We start from the raw sequence: 19,362 nt of genomic DNA on the forward strand, positions 1-19,362 counted from the left end.
ATTTTAGTGATTAATTTGATCCTTTCGAGGACAGTCAATGTAGGTGTCCATCCACTGTATTTTGACCAATGAAACTGCGATCTAGTGGTAAATATAGTTACTACACACATTACTTACCTTACAGTATTTTAATATTTGCTGTAAGGCGTTTCTATAATCGTGCACACACTATATTACGTGTGCATATGACACATTGAAAGAGAGTCAAAACTCTAAGAGAAAAATGTATTGATTTTCTGTTCCAGTGAAATAATTCCATTCTGTGTTGAACACCTGTCAACGTTCAAGAACGGAGGGTAGCCAATCCTGTTTCTGTATTTAACATAGGGGCGGGCCACACTCATATAGGCTATCTAAAGCTAACCTTCTATGTACACTGCTACTTCTGGTATGTTGAATTTATATGTTTACTTAACAGTACTAATACAACATGAATTGCTACGTAAGGAACGTTTGAGCCTAATTTAAACCTTAAGCAGTTGCTGTACACAATTGTTGCATGCATTGCATCATAATATGTTGGTGTCAGTAGCAAGCTTGATTTGTGAGCTAATGTTAGCTTAGCTATGTTATGCTAGCCGTTTGCAATTGAATTACTTTTTCTGAAGGTTTGGGGAGATGGCGTCGTTGGCAGCAATAGAGCCAGGGCTAAGCCCGGGGACATTACCGAAAGAGGAATCCGTAGTACCAGTTTCTATATTCGCACCGGACTGTGGGGATGACCTGTCAGGGGCAGAGTGCTTCGAAGACGGAGAGAATGTAAACGGCGAGTCCGAGGATCATTTAGACTTTACTAGCAAGGTAGGCCCTGCTCTCGACTCAGCTAAAGCTAGCTACATGGCATATGCATGCGTGGATTTCAATTTTACATCAGCTTTAACAAAAATATGTTGCTATTTTTTTATGAAAATGACAATTTTATAATGACATTTAATTTGGTTTGAAGTATGACCGGACATGTATCTTTTCGAGTGACCAGTACCCACCAAAACATGCAATGGTGAATGAATGACACGTATATAGGTGCCACTCTGTGTAGACACAACAGTTGGCGAAACAACCAAAGATGATTTGACCAGATTTAGGCCTGGGCAACTCCAGTCCTCGGGGGCCTGATTTGGTGCCACACTTTTCTCCTCCATCCCTAGCAAACACAGCTGATTTAAACGAATTGTATTCTAAACTGAAGACTATTATTAGTTGATTATTGGAGTCAGGCGTGTTAGCTGGGGGGCAAAACTGACACCAATCAGGCCTGAAACCTATATTTATCTTGCAAATATAATTGATTTCAAATAATAAAGTGTGGATTAAACATCAGTATGTTCATAATTGCATGAATCATCATGCATGTGCACATTTACACCCTGGTCAGGCTGCCAGAAACTAGGCTACGTCATTGTAACGTCAACAAACGACCCAGGCCTAGCTTCTAGCTACTTGCTTCAATATTTGCATGCTGTCTGTCTGGCCGTTCTTACTGTGTTTTGTTAGTGTTATTCTGCCCTGTCCTCTACTGGACATAAACTGTAATGTTATGTTTTTTATTTATTTACGTTGTAAATGTAGATGTATCACAGAGTCCAGTTTACAATAAAATGTTATAAGTAACAACAACAAAAAATGTTTCAAATGTTATTGTAAATGCTTATCTAAGTTTCTGTCAATTATCAAACAACCATAACACCAGTGAATGAACCTAAACATATATTTTCTCTCTTTCCTAGCTGACTCTGGTCAGCCCCACAGGAGAACAGTATGACTCGTTACTACGGCAACTCCGAGAGAGGATGGATGAAGGATGTGGGGAGACCATTTATGTGGTGGGAGTGGGCTCAGGTGAGAAGGGATAACCTACTTTCCTACCTTTATTTTCGGGCCATATACCTAAACCACCCAACAGAACACATGGTGCTCATGTGTAAACATCTCCAATAAACACAGATCAATGGTGACCCCCTTACAGAACACAGACCTGATGTCCCAGATCAGTTGTGCTTTTTGGCAGTTTATACACAAACAGATCTGGGACCAGTCAGGCTGGTCCCAGATCGCAGGTTGACTAGGCTACTCGTGCGCAGGTTGACTAGGCTACTCGTGCGCAGGTTGACTAGGCTACTCGTGCGCAGGTTGACTAGGCTACTCGTGCGCAGGTTGACTAGGCTACTCGTATTGCCTGGGGTTAGTTGGCCTGGGGATAGTTGGCCTGGGGTTAGTTGGCCTGGGGTTAGTTGGCCTGGGGTTAGTTGGCCTGGGGTTAGTTGGCCTGGGGTTAGTTGAACCTACATGCAGTTCAACACAGAGCGGGTGCATCAGTTGTCACAATATAAGAGGTATTTTCGGATGGTAGAATGTATTATAAGTAACAACAACAAAAAATGTTTTAATGGTTTTTCTTTACTGATTCATGCTACATTTGGATCGGTCTGGAGTCCGCTGAGCGATGTACTTGTATCTTAAACACTTGAATTGGGAACCGATGCATATCGGTGTATGTAACATCCTTAGCCAGTTAAGTCTGAGAAACACTAGCTAACTTGTTTATCCCGATTTAACCCTTTAATGGTCAGTTGGCAAAACGTCAAGCCTCCAACTTCTCAGCTTCTGCTCCATTGTTCCTTTCATTTGCCCAAACTTGAATGGAACTACTATAGTTACATTACCTGATGTAAACTGGGAATGCAGTCAAGTACCCTGTAATTAAGGCCTTATGTCTGGGTAAAGACACAGCAGGGCGTTCTCAGAGTAATTAAGGCCTTATGTCTGGGTAAAGACACAGCATGGCGTTCTCAGAGTAATTAAGGCCTTATGTCTGGGTAAAGACACAGCAGGGCGTTCTCAGAGTAATTAAGGCCTTATGTCTGGGTAAACTAAGACACAGCAGGGCGTTCTCAATGAGTAATTAAGGCCTTATGTCTGGGTAAAGACACAGCAGGGCGTTCTCAGAGTAATTAAGGCCTTATGTCTGGGTAAAGACACAGCAGGGCGTTCTCAGAGTAATTAAGGCCTTATGTCTGGGTAAAGACACAGCAGGGGCGTTCTCAGAGTAATGGGCAGTGTGGTTAGTGTGACTTTCTATCTCCTTACATCCACCCTCTCTCCTGCCCCCCCCCCCCCGTTTCTTCATCAGACGGAGGTGACTATGGTCTGGACGAGGGGGACATGGAGGCGTCAGTGGCCACCGTTCAGTCCCTGTGTGAGCAGATAGAGGCAGACATGATCCTGCTGAGAGAACGTAGTGACGCAGGGGGGAAAGTACGAGACTACCTCATCCGCCGACGGGTCGGAGAGGAGGACTTCCTGGAAGTGAGGTGAGAAGGGGGGGGGGGAGAGACAGACATTTGTTATTAGGTCTCGGAGGGAGAAGAAGTTGGTTTGCTTTCAGGACCAGTGTTCTGCAACATTTGGTGTTGCACATAACAGCTCTCTGTCCTTTAACTTCTCTCTCCCCTTCCCATACAGGGTGGCGGTGGTGGGTAACGTGGATGCCGGTAAGAGCACCCTGCTGGGGGTGTTGACCCACGGAGAGCTGGACAACGGCAGGGGGTTCGCCAGGCAGAAACTCTTCCGACACAAACACGAGATGGAGAGCGGCAGGACCAGCAGTGTGGGGAATGACATCCTGGGCTTCGACCAGGAGGGACATGTAAGATAATGACTTGGGGTTGACTTAGGAGTCTCTAAGGACATTTAAGTTAGATAGGGATGACATAGGCAGGAGACGGAGAGTGACAGGACCAGCAGTATTCAAAATGTAAACAAAGCTGACTTAGAGCCTGGTCCATTTTGACCCTAGCGTTTTGTCCAGCACTCTGATTTAAACCAACCTCTCTCGGTCTCTGCTCCTAGGTGGTGAATAAGCCAGATAATCACGGGGGCAGTCTGGACTGGACTAAGATCTGTGAGAGGTCCTCTAAGGTCATCACCTTCATAGATCTGGCCGGCCACGAGAAGTACCTGAAAACCACTGTGTTTGGAATGACCGGACACCTACCAGACTTCTGTATGCTCATGGTGAGAGACGGGGGTGATGTGTTTGTGTTTTCACCACAGACATGTACTGTGTCAGTGACTTTGCTCATCCTCTTTCTTTCGCTCACTCTTCTACATCTCTCTCCTTCCTTTCCTCTCTCTCTCTCTCTAGGTGGGCAGTAATGCAGGTATTGTAGGGATGACCAAGGAGCATCTAGGTTTGGCTCTAGCCCTGAATGTACCAGTCTTTGTAGTGGTCACCAAGATAGACATGTGTCCAGCCAACATCCTAGCAGGTGAGAGATGGACTGTGGAACATGGCCCTGTTCAAATCATTAAAACATGATAATCGTAGTGAAATGTAACTTTTTTTTTGGGGGGGGGGCGACACCAGTTCCTCCCCGTTAGTCTGTTTGGTTAACAAATGAACACACACAATGTGTGTTAATAATTGTGTGTGTATTTCCCAGAGACACTGCATCTGTTACAGAGGTTACTGAAGTCCCCAGGATGTAGAAAGATCCCCGTACTGGTTCAAAACAAAGATGACGTTATCGTCACTGCATCCAACTTCAGCTCAGAGAGGTAAATAGCAGTGAATTAACAGTTTCCTTGTGGTTTTGGTCCTTTTCCTCATTTCATCTGAACAGTTTGTGTGTAAGATGGCGCCGACAGGCACGGCAGCTCTGCTTCTAGCTCCTAAGCAAATTTGCAGTATTTTTGTTGGGGGGTGTGTTATTTCTTACGTTATTGGCCCAGAACGTTTGTTGTATTATTACATACAGCCAGACAACTTTTGGCCATCAGAGCGGCGATAACTCACCAGGGACCCAATCAGAGCGGCGATAACTCACCAGGGACCCAAACAGAAAGGGCGATAACTCACCAGGGAAACAGAAAGGAGACTTTGCAGATGGCATCCAAGGCAAGGCAACTGAATAACTCACCAGGGCTCTGCTCTAATACACCACCGGGCAGAACTCTGGGACTCAAACACCACCGGGCAGAGGCTCTGCTCACCAGAGGCTCAATCAGAGCGGGCAGAGGCTCTGATAACTCACCAGGGACCGGGCAGAGGCTCTGCTCAAGACACCACCGGGCAGAGGCTCTGCTCAAAACCCAATCAGAGCGGCTCTGCTCAAAACCAGGGACCCAATCAGAGCGGCCACCGGGCAGAGGCTCTGCACCACCGGGCACTCTGCCAAAACCAGGGACTGGGACTCAACCGGGCAGGGCAAAAGCCACCGGCTCTCTGCTCCAACGCCACCAGGCAGACTCTGCTCAGACCGGGCAGAACTCTGCTCAAACCCAATCAGAAAGGAGACTTTTCTCCGGGCAGAGGCTGAATGGCATCCTTTGGCTCTGCTCCAAAACCCACCGGGCAGAGGCTCTGCTCCAATGTATCCCAGAGGCTCTGCTCTAATACACCACCGGGCAGAGGCTCTGCTCCAAAACACCACCGGGCAGAGGCTCTGCTCCAAAACACCACCGGGCAGAGGCTCTGCTCCAAAACGCCACCGGGCAGAGGCTCTGCTCCAAAACACCACCGGGCAGAGGCTCTGCTCCAAACGCCACCGGGCAGAGGCTCTGCTCCAAAACACCACCGGGCAGAGGCTCTGCTCCAATACACCACCGGGCAGAGGCTCTGCTCCAAAACACCACCGGGCAGAAGAGGTGTTTGGAGTGGACTTGTATATTCCAACACGGGAGGCGTGCACCATCCACCGACTCCGAGTATATTACTCGCTAATGTTCAGTCCTTGGACAATAAAGTAGATGAGCTCAGGGACTGTATATTACTCGCTAATGTTCAGTCCCTGGACAATAAAGTAGATGAGCTCAGGGACTGTATATTACTCGCTAATGTTCAGTCCCTGGACAATAAAGTAGATGAGCTCAGGGACGGTAACATACTCTGTTTCACGGAATCATGGCTCTCCAGATATACTGTCCCGGTCCATACAGTCAGCTGGGTTCTCAGTACATCGCACAGACGGGAATAAGGAACTCTCCTGGAAGAAGGAAGGCGGAGGTATATGTTTCATGAGGAAGAGGTGAGGGCCCTGGCGGAGTGGTGCTAGAGAAATCACCTCAACAAAACAAAGGAGCTGATCGTGGTCTTCAGGAGACGGGGAGCACTCCTCCCATCCACATCAACAGGAACGCATTGGAGAAGGTGAAAAGCTCTCCCTGCTCTCTGTCCTCGGTTCCTTAGCGTACTCATCACTGACAATCTGAAATGGTCCACCCACACAGATAGTGTGGTGAAGGCAGCGTAACAGCACCTCTTCAAACATAGGAAGCTGAAGAAATTTGGCTTCACCCCCTAAGAACCTCACAGCTGCACTGCCCACAACCGCAGAGCTCTCCATAGGGTGGTGCGGTCTGGCCAACGCGTCACCGGGGAACCACTGCATGCAACCGCAGAGCTCTCCATAGGGTGGTGCGGTCTGGGGAACCCAACCGCGAGCTCACCGGGAACCACTGCCTGCAACCGCAGAGCTCTCCATAGGGTGGTGCGGTCTGGGGAACCACTGCCTGCAACCGCAGAGCTCTCCATAGGGTGGTACGGTCACGCGGGGAACCACTGCCTGCAACCGCAGAGCTCTCCATAGGGTGGTGCGGTCTGGGTGGTGCGGTCTGCCCAACGCCTCACCGGGAACCACTGCCTGCAACCGCAGAGCTCTCCATAGGGTGGTGCGGTCTGCCCAACGCCTGGGGAACCACTGCCTGCAACCGCAGAGCTCTCCATAAGGTGGTGCGGTCTGCCCAACGCGTCACCGGGAACCACTGCCTGCAACCGCAGAGCTCTCCATAGGGTGGTGCGGTCTGTCCAACGCGTCACCGGGAACCACTGCCTGCAACCGCAGAGCTCTCCATAGGGTGGTGCGGTCTCACCGGCCCAACCGCGAGCTCACCGGGGAACCACAGTCTGCAACCGCAGAGCTCTCCATAGGGTGGTGCGGTCTGCCCAACGTGTCACCGGGAACCACTGCCTGCAACCGCAGAGCTCTCCATAGGGTTGTGCAGTCTGCCCAACGCCTCACCGGGGAACCACTGCCTGCAACCGCAGGACACCTACAACCACCCTGCTCGTCACAGGAAGGCCAAAAAGATCTTCCCTGAACTTAGTCACTGTCACTAGCTGGCCACCACCCGGTTACTCAACCCTGCACCTTAGAGGCTGCTGCCCTATACACATAGACATGGAATCACTAGTCATGTTAGTGTTAATATACTGTATTCTAGTCAATGCCACTCTGACATTGCTCATCCTAATATTTATATATTTCTTAATTCCATTCTTTTATTTTGAGGTTTGTGTGTAATGTTGTGAATTGTTAGATACTACTGCACTGTTGGCGCTAGGAACACAAGCATTTAGTTAGATACTACTGCACTGTTGGCGCTAGGAACACAAGCATTTAGTTAGATACTACTGCACTGTTGGCGCTAGGAACACAAGCATTTAGTTAGATACTACTGCACTGTTGGCGCTAGGAACACAAGCATTTAGTTAGATACTACTGCACTGTTGGCGCATGGAACACAAGCATTTAGTTAGATACTACTGTACTGTTGGCGCTGGGAACACAAGCATTTAGTTAGATACTACTGCACTGTTGGCGCTAGGAACACAAGCATTTAGTTAGATACTACTGCACTGTTGGCGCTAGGAACACAAGCATTTAGTTAGATATTACTGTACTGTTGGAGCTAGGAACACAAGCATTTAGTTAGATACTACTGCACTGTTGGCGCTAGGAACACAAGCATTTAGTTAGATACTACTGCACTGTTGGCGCTAGAAACACAAGCATTTAGTTAGATACTACTGCACTGTTGGCGCTAGGAACACAAGCATTTAGTTAGATACTACTGCACTGTTGGCGCTAGGAACACAAGCATTTAGTTAGATACTACTGCACTGTTGGCGCTAGGAACACAAGCATTTAGTTAGATACTACTGCACTGTTGGAGCTAGGAACACAAGCATTTAGTTAGATACTACTGCACTGTTGGCGCTAGGAACACAAGCATTTAGTTAGATACTACTGCACTGTTGGAGCTAGGAACACAAGCATTTAGTTAGATACTACTGCACTGTTGGCGCTAGGAACACAAGCATTTAGTTAGATACTACTGCACTGTTGGCGCTAGGAACACAAGCATTTAGTTAGATACTACTGCACTGTTGGCGCTAGGAACACAAGCATTTAGTTAGATACTACTGCACTGTTGGCGCTAGGAACACAAGCATTTAGTTAGATACTACTGCACTGTTGGCGCTAGGAACACAAGCATTTAGTTAGATACTACTGCACTGTTGGCGCTAGGAACACAAGCATTTAGTTAGATACTACTGCACTGTTGGAGCTAGGAACACAAGCATTTAGTTAGATACTACTGCACTGTTGGCGCTAGGAACACAAGCATTTAGTTAGATACTACTGCACTGTTGGCGCTAGGAACACAAGCATTTAGTTAGATACTACTGCACTGTTGGCGCTAGGAACACAAGCATTTAGTTAGATACTACTGCACTGTTGGAGCTAGGAACACAAGCATTTAGTTAGATACTACTGCACTGTTGGCGCTGGGAACACAAGCATTTAGTTAGATACTACTGCACTGTTGGAGCTAGGAACACAAGCATTTAGTTAGATACTACTGCACTGTTGGCGCTGGGAACACAAGCATTTAGTTAGATACTACTGCACTGTTGGCGCTAGGAACACAAGCATTTCGCTACACCCGCAATAACATCTGCTCATTTTTTTTGTATGTGACCAATAACATTTGAATTGATTTATGGGTAACGTATGTTGCCTTAATTCTCCACTCTTTCCCTCTGTCTTTCTTTCCTTTCTCTTCTCCCTCCTCCCCTCTCTCTCTGCGTCTCTCCCCCTAGGATGTGTCCAATCTTCCAGGTCTCTAATGTAACAGGAGATAATATGGATCTTCTGAAGATGTTCCTCAACCTACTGTCTTCTAAAACCTCCTATAGAGAAGATGAGCCTGCCGAGTTCCAGATCGATGACACCTACTCAGTACCGGTTAGTACACACCACACACACAACCATCAGCACCACACACACACACACTATTAATTGAACAAGCTGTGTTGTATTGACGTGTCCTATCTGTCCTCAGGGTGTGGGCACAGTAGTATCCGGCACTACGTTACGTGGATTGATACGACTGAATGACACGCTGCTGCTCGGCCCAGACCCCTGGGCAGTTTCCTCTCCATCGCTGTCAAATCTATCCACCGCAAGAGGATGCCTGTCAAAGAGGTCCGGGGGGGACAGACCGCCTCCTTCGCGCTCAAAAAGGTCTGTTTTTACGCGTCTGATTGTAAGGCTACAACCACACAGAGACACAATAACACAGATGAAGTCGTACATGCGTTCATAAATTGTCTGCTTTTGTGTCAAAAGATCAGCTCAAGTCAGCAACTTTCAAATAAGTTGCAGATGTAAAAAGATGGACCTTTTTTGTTTTTCTCCAGAAAATTCTCTGTCCATAATCCATCAATGGATGACTCCCATTGGGAAAAAAACATCCTCAATCAGCACATTTCTGACAGTCTGTCCCAATGTTTCTCTCCTCCCCCCCTGGCCCCTTTTTCACCCCTCTCCCTCTTTCTTCTCCTCCAGATCAAGCGTTCCTCCATCAGGAAGGGGATGGTGATGATCTCTCCCAGACTAACACCTCAGGCTACCTGGGAGTTCATGGCTGAGATACTGGTCCTGCACCACCCCACCACCATATCCCCACGATACCAGGCTATGGGTGAGCGGCTTTCAAACGTGTGGGTGTGTTCATGGTTGCTTGTATACTGTGGCGATGCTCAATTTAGCATTAAAGTTTCAGCTATATTCATATTAGGTCTTTGCCTCTCCTATAATCACACACAAATGGGACACGTCCAGAGTTGCTATGCCACTGGTATGTCAATTGTTATTTTTCTGACTTTCTCTCCCTCAGTGCACTGTGGCAGCATCAGACAGACAGCCACCATTCTGACCATGAACAGAGACTGTCTACGTACCGGGGACAAGGCCTCAGTCCACTTCAGATTCATCAAGACCCCAGAGTACCTCCACACAGACCAGAGACTGGTGTTCAGAGAGGGACGCACCAAGGCTGTGGGCACCATTACCAAGGTATGGGGTTATAACTAGTTGTAAGGGGTTATGAATGGTCATACGTTTTTGTAAAAGGTCATGGAGCATTAAACCCCCTTAGAAACATTTCACAATGTTACAATAATTCACTGTCTCTTCACCAGCTTTGTCGTGTGTGTGTGTGTGTGTCAAGTGTTATGAAGGGCTTATCCCTTTATTCTAAAGCGTCCCAGACTACCTCCTAACTAACTCCACCTGTACGTGTGTCTCTCCAGCTGCTCCAGTCAGTCACCAAGGCCCAGCAGGCCAAGATGCAGTCCACTAAGAAGGGCACTACGTCAGCCAATGAGGAGGCAGGATCCGCACCGCGGCCTGACAGCCCCAGTGCAGGACAGCTACCGGTGAGCTACTGGGGTAGGGAGGGGCTTAGACTGAACAACTGGTGAAGAAAGGGACTACCCTGCGTTCATAACCGAGTGGGAAGGTGGTATTTACCACATAGGACTGGGAAAAATCCACTTGAATGCCCCTCCTACTGGTTATTACTAGTGGAGAAACTCATCTATCATCCCTGAGCTCTGACTTCTCCCACATGCTGACCTCTGATGTCACCTACTAAGGAAATTACCTATAACAGCATTTTTGGCAGTTAAATGCAACAACAAAACATTATTTATAAACTATTTTTATCTATTAATATGTTTTTTAATATGACTTGGTTTACAAGCAAGATTATGGTGGATGCAGCTTGTTGGCCATTAGCCAATCAGCTTTTCTCAACAAGTTCAAAGCACGTGAATGCATCCAACTGGTATTTACGACTTCACAACTGGCAATGAACGCCTTCCCACTTGGTTATGAATGCAGCATTAGACATGAAGGAGGGGCTTAGACAGAACACTTGTGTACAGCCACGACACAGGACAGCTACTGCTCAGCTACCGGGAGGCCGAGGCTTAGAAACAACACCTGGAGGAGGGAGGGTCTTGGACAGAGATGTAATGAGTAGAGCTGACATGATTCCCAATTCTACATGACAGACAATCATCTGTTCTACACAAACTATTTCTAACTAAGGGAGGGGGTTAGAGAACATCCTGAAGTAAGAGGTCAAATAATGACTTGCTAGAAGAGTAGGAGGAAAGTTCAACTCTGCATTGTGTGTTGAGTGACTGAATGGTGTGTGTGTGCAGACCTGCCAACATACAGCATTCTCTGTCCATGTAAGAGGTCTGAGTTAATAGTACACAGAAATGAATGGGGGCCTGAATTTTATTTTTTAAATTTTAAATAAAAAATACATCCACTGAGTGAATCTAACATCCTGGTTCTCAAGCTGCACCACACAGACATGTACGGAGTTTGTGTCAATGGACATGGAGATTAATACTTCATTATTGGATGTACAGTTGAAGTCAGAAGTTTACATACACTTAGGTTGGAGTCATTAACTTGTTTTTCAACCACTCCACAAATTCCTTGTTAACAAACTATAGTTAAGGCAAGTCGATTAGGACATCTACTTTGCATGACACAATTCTTCCAACAACTGTTTACAGACCGATTATTTCACTTAATCACAATTCCAGTGGGGCAGAAGTTTACATACACTAAGTTGACTGTGCCTTTAAACAGCTTGGAGAATTCCAGAAAATGATGTCATGGCTTTAGAAGCTTCTGATAGGCTAATTGACATCATTTGAGTCAATTGGAGGTGTATCTGTGGATGTATTTCAAGGCCTACCTTCAAACTCAGTGCCTCTTTGCTTGACATCATTGGAAAATCAAAAGAAATCTGCCAAGACCACAATGGTTTTTTTTGTTGAGACCTCCACAAGTCTGGTTCATCCTTGGGAGCAATTTCCAAACTGAAGGTACCATGTTCATCTGTACAAACAATTGTACGCAAGTATAAACACCATGGGACCACGCAGCCGTCATACCGCTCAGGATGGAGAAGTGTTCTGTCTCCTAGAGATGAACGTACTTTGGTGTGAAAAGTGCAAATCAATCCCAGAACAACAGCAAAGGGCCTTGCGAAGATGCTGGAGGAAACGGGTACAAAAGTATCTATATCTACAGTAAAATGATTCCTATATCGACATAACCTGAAAGGGCGCTCAGCAAGGAAGAAGCCACTACTCCAAAACCGCCATTAAAAAAAGCCAGACTACGGTTTGCAACTGCACATGGGGACAAAGATCGTACTTTTTGGAGAAATATCCTCTGATCTGTTGAAACAAAAATCTAACTGTTTGGCCATAATGACCATCGTTATGATTGTAGGAAAAAGGGGGAGGCTTGCAAGCCGAAGAACACCATCCCAACCGTGAAGCACGGAAGTGGCAGCATCATGTTGTGAGGGTGCTTTGCTAAAATATGGCCTGGTGCACTTCAGAAAATAGATGGCATCATGAGGTAGGACAATTATGTGGATACTTGGAAGCAACATCTCAAGACATCAGTCAGGAAGTTGAAGCTTGGTCGCAAATGGGTCTTCCAAATGGACATTGACCCCAAGCATACTTCCGAAGTTGTGGCAAAATGGCTTAAGGACAACAAAGTCAAGGTATTGGAGTGGCCATCACAAAGCCCTGACCTCAATCCTATAGAAAATTTTTGGGCAGAACTGAAAAAGCATATGCAAGCAAGGAGGCCTACAAACCTGACTCAGTTACACCAGCTCTGTCAGGAGAAATGGGCCAAAATTCACCCAACTTATGGTGGGAAGCTTGTGGAAGGCTACGTTTAACCCAAGTTAAACAATTTAAAGGCAACGCTACCAAATACTAATTGAGTGTATGTAAACTTCTGACCTACCGGAAGAGTGATGAAAGAAATAAAAGCTGAAATAAATCATTCTCTACTACTATTATTCTGACATTTCACATTCTTAAAATGAAGTGTTGATCCTAACTGACCTAAGACGGGGAATTTTTACTAGGATTAAATGTCAGGAATTGTGAAACTGAGTTTAAATGTGTTTGGCTAAGGTGTATGTAATCTTCGGACTTCTTCAACTGTAGCTATCCTGTGTCTGCCCCTCCTGCTTTTCTGGCTGTACGTAAACACAGACCAATCCCTTTTTCGTCTCCGTGTGTTGTGGAAAGGTAACCACTAATTGTTTCAAGCTAACGTTAGCGAACATAAGATGGACATTCAGTGGGTTCTAATGTGCCAGCAGTTCACTCGCATTTGTTAGTGAAATAAATTCAATGCAAATATGAAAAATAACTGGTCGCATTTGGGCGAGTGTGATATACATTTAATTCTGCATCCCAGTAGTTGTATTTTCCATGTAACATTACGAGGATCACGCAACCTGATAGACTAACATGCTAACCACACTTGCGGTATGATTTTATTTACACATGTTATTCAATCATTGCACCCATGCTGCTCGCACCGCCATCGAGCTTCTGCATTGCCAAGCGCTAAAATAAGTTCTCCCTCCCCGATCTCCTCATTGGTTTATAGAAGCAGGTACCCACGTGCCATCTCCTCATTGGTTATACTCACGTGGGTGATTGAAAGACGAACTGTGTTGCCGGTCGGTGTAGTAATACTATGAAAGTTTAGATGCCAATCCCCATATAAGTTCAAAGTTGAATAAGCCTGGAAGGAGTAGAGATGACTAGAAACGCTTCGGTTGACTGTTTTATGTGTGGATTAATTGTCGGAGTAGAGGACCTTGTGCATTTCAGGTAAAATAACAACTCAATGTTTATATCCCAGGACAAATTAGCAAGGGCTAGCTAAATTTCAATAAATATTTGTTTTTCGACCTGTCCCCAAATTCATATAATTGGTTTGGCGTTTGTTTTGATATTTCAACCTGAGTTTGGTGTGGGGGGACAAAATTGTTTTGCTCGTGTCCGGTTTGGGTATGGTGTAACTAATCATGATCCACGTCACAAAAAGGTCTCTCAGTACAGATCAAATGTATTTATATCGCCCTTCGTACATCAGCTGATATCTCAAAGTGCTGTACAGAAACCCAGCCTAAAACCCCAAACAGCAAGCAATGCAGGTGTAGAAGCACGGTGGCTAGGAAAAACTCCCTAGAAAGGCCAGAACCTAGGAAGAAACCTAGAGCGGAACCAGGCTATGAGGGGTGGCCAGTCCTCTTCTGGCTGTGCCGGTTGGAGATTATAACAGAACATGGCCAAGATGTTCAAATGTTCATAAATGACCAGCATGGTCAAATAATAATAATCATAATAATAATCACAGAAGTTATCGAGGTGCAGCAAGTCAGCACCTCAGGAGTAAATGTCAGTTGGCTTTTCATAGCCGATCATTAAGTCTCTCTACCACTCCTGCTCTCTCTAGAGAGTTGAAAACAGCAGGTCTGGGACAGGTAGCACGTCCAGTGAACAGGTCAGGGTTCCATAGCCGCAGGCAGAACAGTTGAAACTGGAGCAGCAGCATGGCCAGGTGGACTGGGGACAGCAAGGAGTCCTCATGCCAGGTAGTCCTGAGGCATGGTCCTAGGGCTCAGGTCCTCCGAGAGAGAGAAAGAGCGAATTAGAGAGAGTATACTTAAATTCACACAGGACACTGGATAAGACAGAAGTACTCCAGATATAACAAACTGACCCCTAGCCCCCGACACATAAACTACTGCAGCATAAATACTAGAGGCTGAGACAGGAGGGGTCAGGAGACACTGTGGCCCCATTCGATGATGCCCCCCAGACAGGGCTAGACAGGAAAGATATAACCCCACCCACTTTGCCAAAGCACAGCTCCCACAGACATGCTGAGTGCCCTTGTTACCAAGAAGGTTTCAATGATTGCCAGAGGAACTGTTTGCCACAGAGAAGTCTACCCTAATGCCCTGCTGCGTAAGGCTAAATCTGCTAGCTACCAGGCAAATCTGTCTAGGAAATTACTTCCCGAACAGATTTGTTCTCACTCGCTGTTTCCTATCGTAGATTTTCTGTTTTTAATATGGAGAACATGTTTATTTCATGCTCTGCTTCAAACTCTTTTTTTTTTCATATCAGTTTATATTTTTTTTATTGCGGATGAGACATTTGTACATTTTGTACCTAAACTACTCCAAGAATAATGGCCCTTTTGTGTTCTTTCTAATTAGATATTGTTAGTGACTTTTACCATGTGTGTAAATGGAATGCTGTCAAGAGTATTCCAAACTTTTTATAGACTTGATGTGGTACAATTCTATACTTGCGATCAGACTCACAAACAGCGGGGGGGTGTAACCCCAATTTGGCGCGTGCATATGGTACTCTAAAATATGCTGTGCCCGTATGGTACTCTAAAATATGCTGTGCCCGTATGGTACTCTAAAATATGCTGTGCCCGTATGGTACTCTAAAATATGCTGTGCCCGTACGGTACTCTAAAAGTTGGACAGGTTGGTGTGTGTGTCGTACCAGCAGCTTTCTTCTCTTTCCCAATATGCTGGCTAATCTCTCTTCCGATGCCCCTCCATCTCCTTTCACTCTTTCTTTATCCCGTGTTTTTATGATTGTTCATCACCCGGTCTTTCACAATCCCTCTTTTCAAAATGTCCTCCCTTTCCTTGACCCTCACACTCGTCTGCCAATATCCCTCTCTGCCGCTCTCAATTTTCATTCCACTTACCGGTACATCTTTTTTCCTCCTCATCCCACTTTCGTTCACTCTTCTCCTCCATTATTGTCGGCCCCATCACTCGTTCCTTTCATCTTTCCTGGCCTCCGTCCATTAAACTTGTCTCCCCGTCCCCTCCTTAACACTTTCCCCATCCGTCACTCTTTCGTTCTCCTTCTCTCTCTCCCTCGTCTATCTGGTTGTCTGTCTGCGTCAGACAGTGGGGGAGGAGGAGACACTATGTAAAGACGGCAACAAAGAGAACCAGGTAAACGGAACGAGGGAAGGAAACGCCAGTGCCGTTTGTCTTAAATAAGTACTGCCATGACTTCCATTTATCCCAACACTAAAGAGTGTTTTCCTGTGCAGCATGAACTTTGACTTCTAAAAGTACTGAAAAGGTTATTTACTTGAATGAAAACATTAATGACGTTTAGGCCTGAACTGATGTTGTGTAATAAAAAAACAAGCTAAATTTAATTTTCAATGAGCATTTTTCATTTTTTAAAGTAAAAAAGTATCTAAAAGTTAGAGGTGGTCATAAATTGTGTGCTTGGCTTAACATTTACTAACACTTGTTCTGTTGTGACTGTTCTCCTCCAGCCCAAGTCAGGAGGTGGAGGCAGGAGGAGAGGGGGTCAGAGACACCGAGGAAAAGCCCTGAACAGCACAGCCTCACCAACATCACAACAACACACACCAGCTGCAGCAGGAGTGGGCACCACTGCCTAACCCCCCCCCACCATCTCCTCTCTCCTCTACTTCCTCTCTCGCTACTCTCGTCTACATCCACTCTTCTATATCTCCTCCTCTACATCTTGTTTTGTAATCATTCTTGTTCCAATTAGGGGAGAAGGAATGAATGTAGCAAAGAAAAGGAGGACGAGAAGTGAAACATGCATTAATCCTAAATGACACAGCTTAACATGTCCATCCTAGTTAGATCACCATTACAGAGTAGTTCTAGAACCTGGTTAAATGTCACTATGGCAACTAACGACTGAACTGGCTCCTGGAAAATAGCAGAAAGAAGCAGTTGACTCAATCTAACAGACACGGTGTAGTAATAGAAACGAACAAGGTTTTATTACAGATTCATTATGTAGACAGGAAACAAATGGTGTTCAGGCACTGAGATCTGTTGTCTTAAGGGTTCGTCATCCAGTCTGAATCTGGAGTCAGTCATTATTAATCTAACAGGAAATAAATGGTGTCGTTGACAAGGTTTTAGATGAAATTTAACAGACCGGACATGGCATAGGAGTCAAGGTTTAGATTTGTTATTCCATTGGTCATTTAGACAGGAGAGGAATAGTGTCCTCCAAGGTCTCCACTCAATCTAATAGAACAGGATGGGTGTAGTTCAGACACTGGATAGTCCTACCTATCCAACCCCAAGGACAATGTTCACTAGGCTCATACACTGCCATCTGACTATACATAAAACAGTGGTTCTGAAACATTTGGATCAGGACTCACTGTAGGTCCATGTTTTGTTCTATTTTTGCCCTGGTTGTATTTTAATAGGAAAAACAACTAATTTGGGCCTTGGAAAAGCTGGTGTAGAAAAGCTGTCATTTAGATGTGTGCCTTTTAGATGTCTGCCACAAAAAGAGCATTGAGTGGAAACTATGAAAGCTGTGTTTTTAAATAGTGGGTTTTGGTCTTGGAGAAATGAAGTGAGCTACATTGTTCAAATGGGTGCAAAGTTCGTTCAAAGTTCTGTCCACCTTTTGCAGTCAGAAATGTTGACGCGTGCTGAAAAACACAGACCGCATATCTGTTCTATAATTATTTTCAATAGATTTGGGAATCGTTGCTCCGCTACCCTTGTAGCGTGTTCTGTATTGGATTATTTATTTGGCTTTCATAGATGAAAGGGTTTGGAAAATCCAAGAAGGCTAATACGGCTTAAAAGTATTTCAGGAGGATTTAGAAGTTTTCCATGTTATCCTCCATACCCTCTCAAGGACATTTGTTTGAGCCCAAAAACGCAGGCGGAATAGTAGTTTTAAGATTTGTTGTTTTATTCAGTTTCTTGTCATGCACACCTATAAGATTTGTTGGCGGAACTAGGGGTTTTGGGATTGAAGATTTTACGTTAATCCATTTCCATACTTGATAAGATTCAAATGTATTTTTTCTAAGCTTTGATATGGTTTTATCAGGTGGTGTGAGCATTTTGATTTTGGGTTTGGATTGGGACAGGTTTCAGTGGTGGAAGGCTTGGATTGGTTGTTACCACCAGGCAGAAGTTACACTTTAGTACAAATCTAGGATCAGTTTATCCAATGTCGTGGTAATTTCCTGTATTACTAAATGATGAATTACAAACCACACACCAGTCAGTTATACTTAAATGTCATCTTTTAATAATATGAGCTTCACCATAGCCCTGTGACTCTCAGATCAATTCAGTGTTTATAAATGAATTCTCTGAGAGTGTCAACATAATGGCAACAGATCTTTTATAGCAAAGATCCACCCCCTAGTCGACATGATAAACCACAGATCATAAGAACTTCACAAAGGGCCTTTTACTTACAAAAATGAGTATCCCATAGCCAGATAGCATTAGCTATAAATTATAGTTCAGTTTGGTCTCTTAGACAAGGACAAGGTTCTTATTCTCGTTCTTGGTACTTCCTAGTACCAAAACATTACCTCATCCAATGGCATATATCTATTGTCAATTATAGATACTCTCATCTCAAATACATCCCCTCCTGGACAAGCTCACAGAGGAGAGTGAGCCTCTAGGTCATATACTAGGTCAAGAGAAGGGCAACATCAGAGGGGTAATACAATGGTTCCAGACACTGCCATACTCCTCCCCCCAATGGGAAAAGGAGGGAGTGATTGGAGTACAGACATAGTGGAGCCCTTCACATGGTTTAGGAATAGTTAGACACATTCAAATATGAAGACAATCCTGACCTCTCCTCTCTCTGGGCCCCAAGTGACTATCTCACATAAGCATATTCTGAAAGTAAATAAAACATATTTATGAATGTTACCTAACTAATTCTGATTCAGCTATGACACCAACCACAGATGTTATCCTTTAGTATTAGAGGGGGAAACAACTGACCTTAGATCCGGTCTAAAGGTAACCTCATTTTATTTCTTATTCTCTGCTTTTATGAAGGATGTTGATCTCAATACATTCAACAGCCATTTTATTTTTTTTAGCTAATATTAGTGTATACATTTCTTTTTGAATGGACCGAGTGACACATTTTTGTGTCTGCATCTTATGTACAAAAATGAAAGTTGCGCCGAAAGAAAAAGAAGGCCTTTAACTTAACACAGTGGTGCCAGTTTGTTGTAAATCCTTTTAAATAAAGATGTTTCAGAGTATCAACATGTTGTGGTCATATTTTGTCAATACTGGGTGTACCATCTGGCTGCCAGCACTTCTATAAGGGGCCAGTTCACATTTCAGATGCTAGTGCTGATCTAGGATCAGGTCTCCACCTTTCCATGTAATCTTAATGATTGTGCTCTAAAAGGCAAACAGATCGTAGATCAGCACTCTTGCTCTAAGCTTTATGAATACGGGTAGAGGTCTAGGCTGAGGCCTTGGTTTAGAGAGAACACTGAGGGAGCTGTAAGGTTGAGGGACGAGGCCTACTTTTCCTTTTATAGGTGAAACGAG

The 19,362-nt window shown here is 45.0% G+C and overlaps 1 pseudogene; it reads left to right on the top strand.

Moving 5' to 3' along the window:
• The first annotated feature begins 238 nt into the window (after positions 1–238).
• LOC115117921 (GTP-binding protein 1-like) lies at positions 239–19,064 on the top strand (annotated as a pseudogene).
• Positions 19,065–19,362: the final 298 nt, after the last annotated feature.

This window comes from Oncorhynchus nerka, linkage group LG15 (assembly GCF_034236695.1).
Source record: "Oncorhynchus nerka isolate Pitt River linkage group LG15, Oner_Uvic_2.0, whole genome shotgun sequence".
NCBI classification, from domain to species: domain Eukaryota; kingdom Metazoa; phylum Chordata; class Actinopteri; order Salmoniformes; family Salmonidae; genus Oncorhynchus; species Oncorhynchus nerka.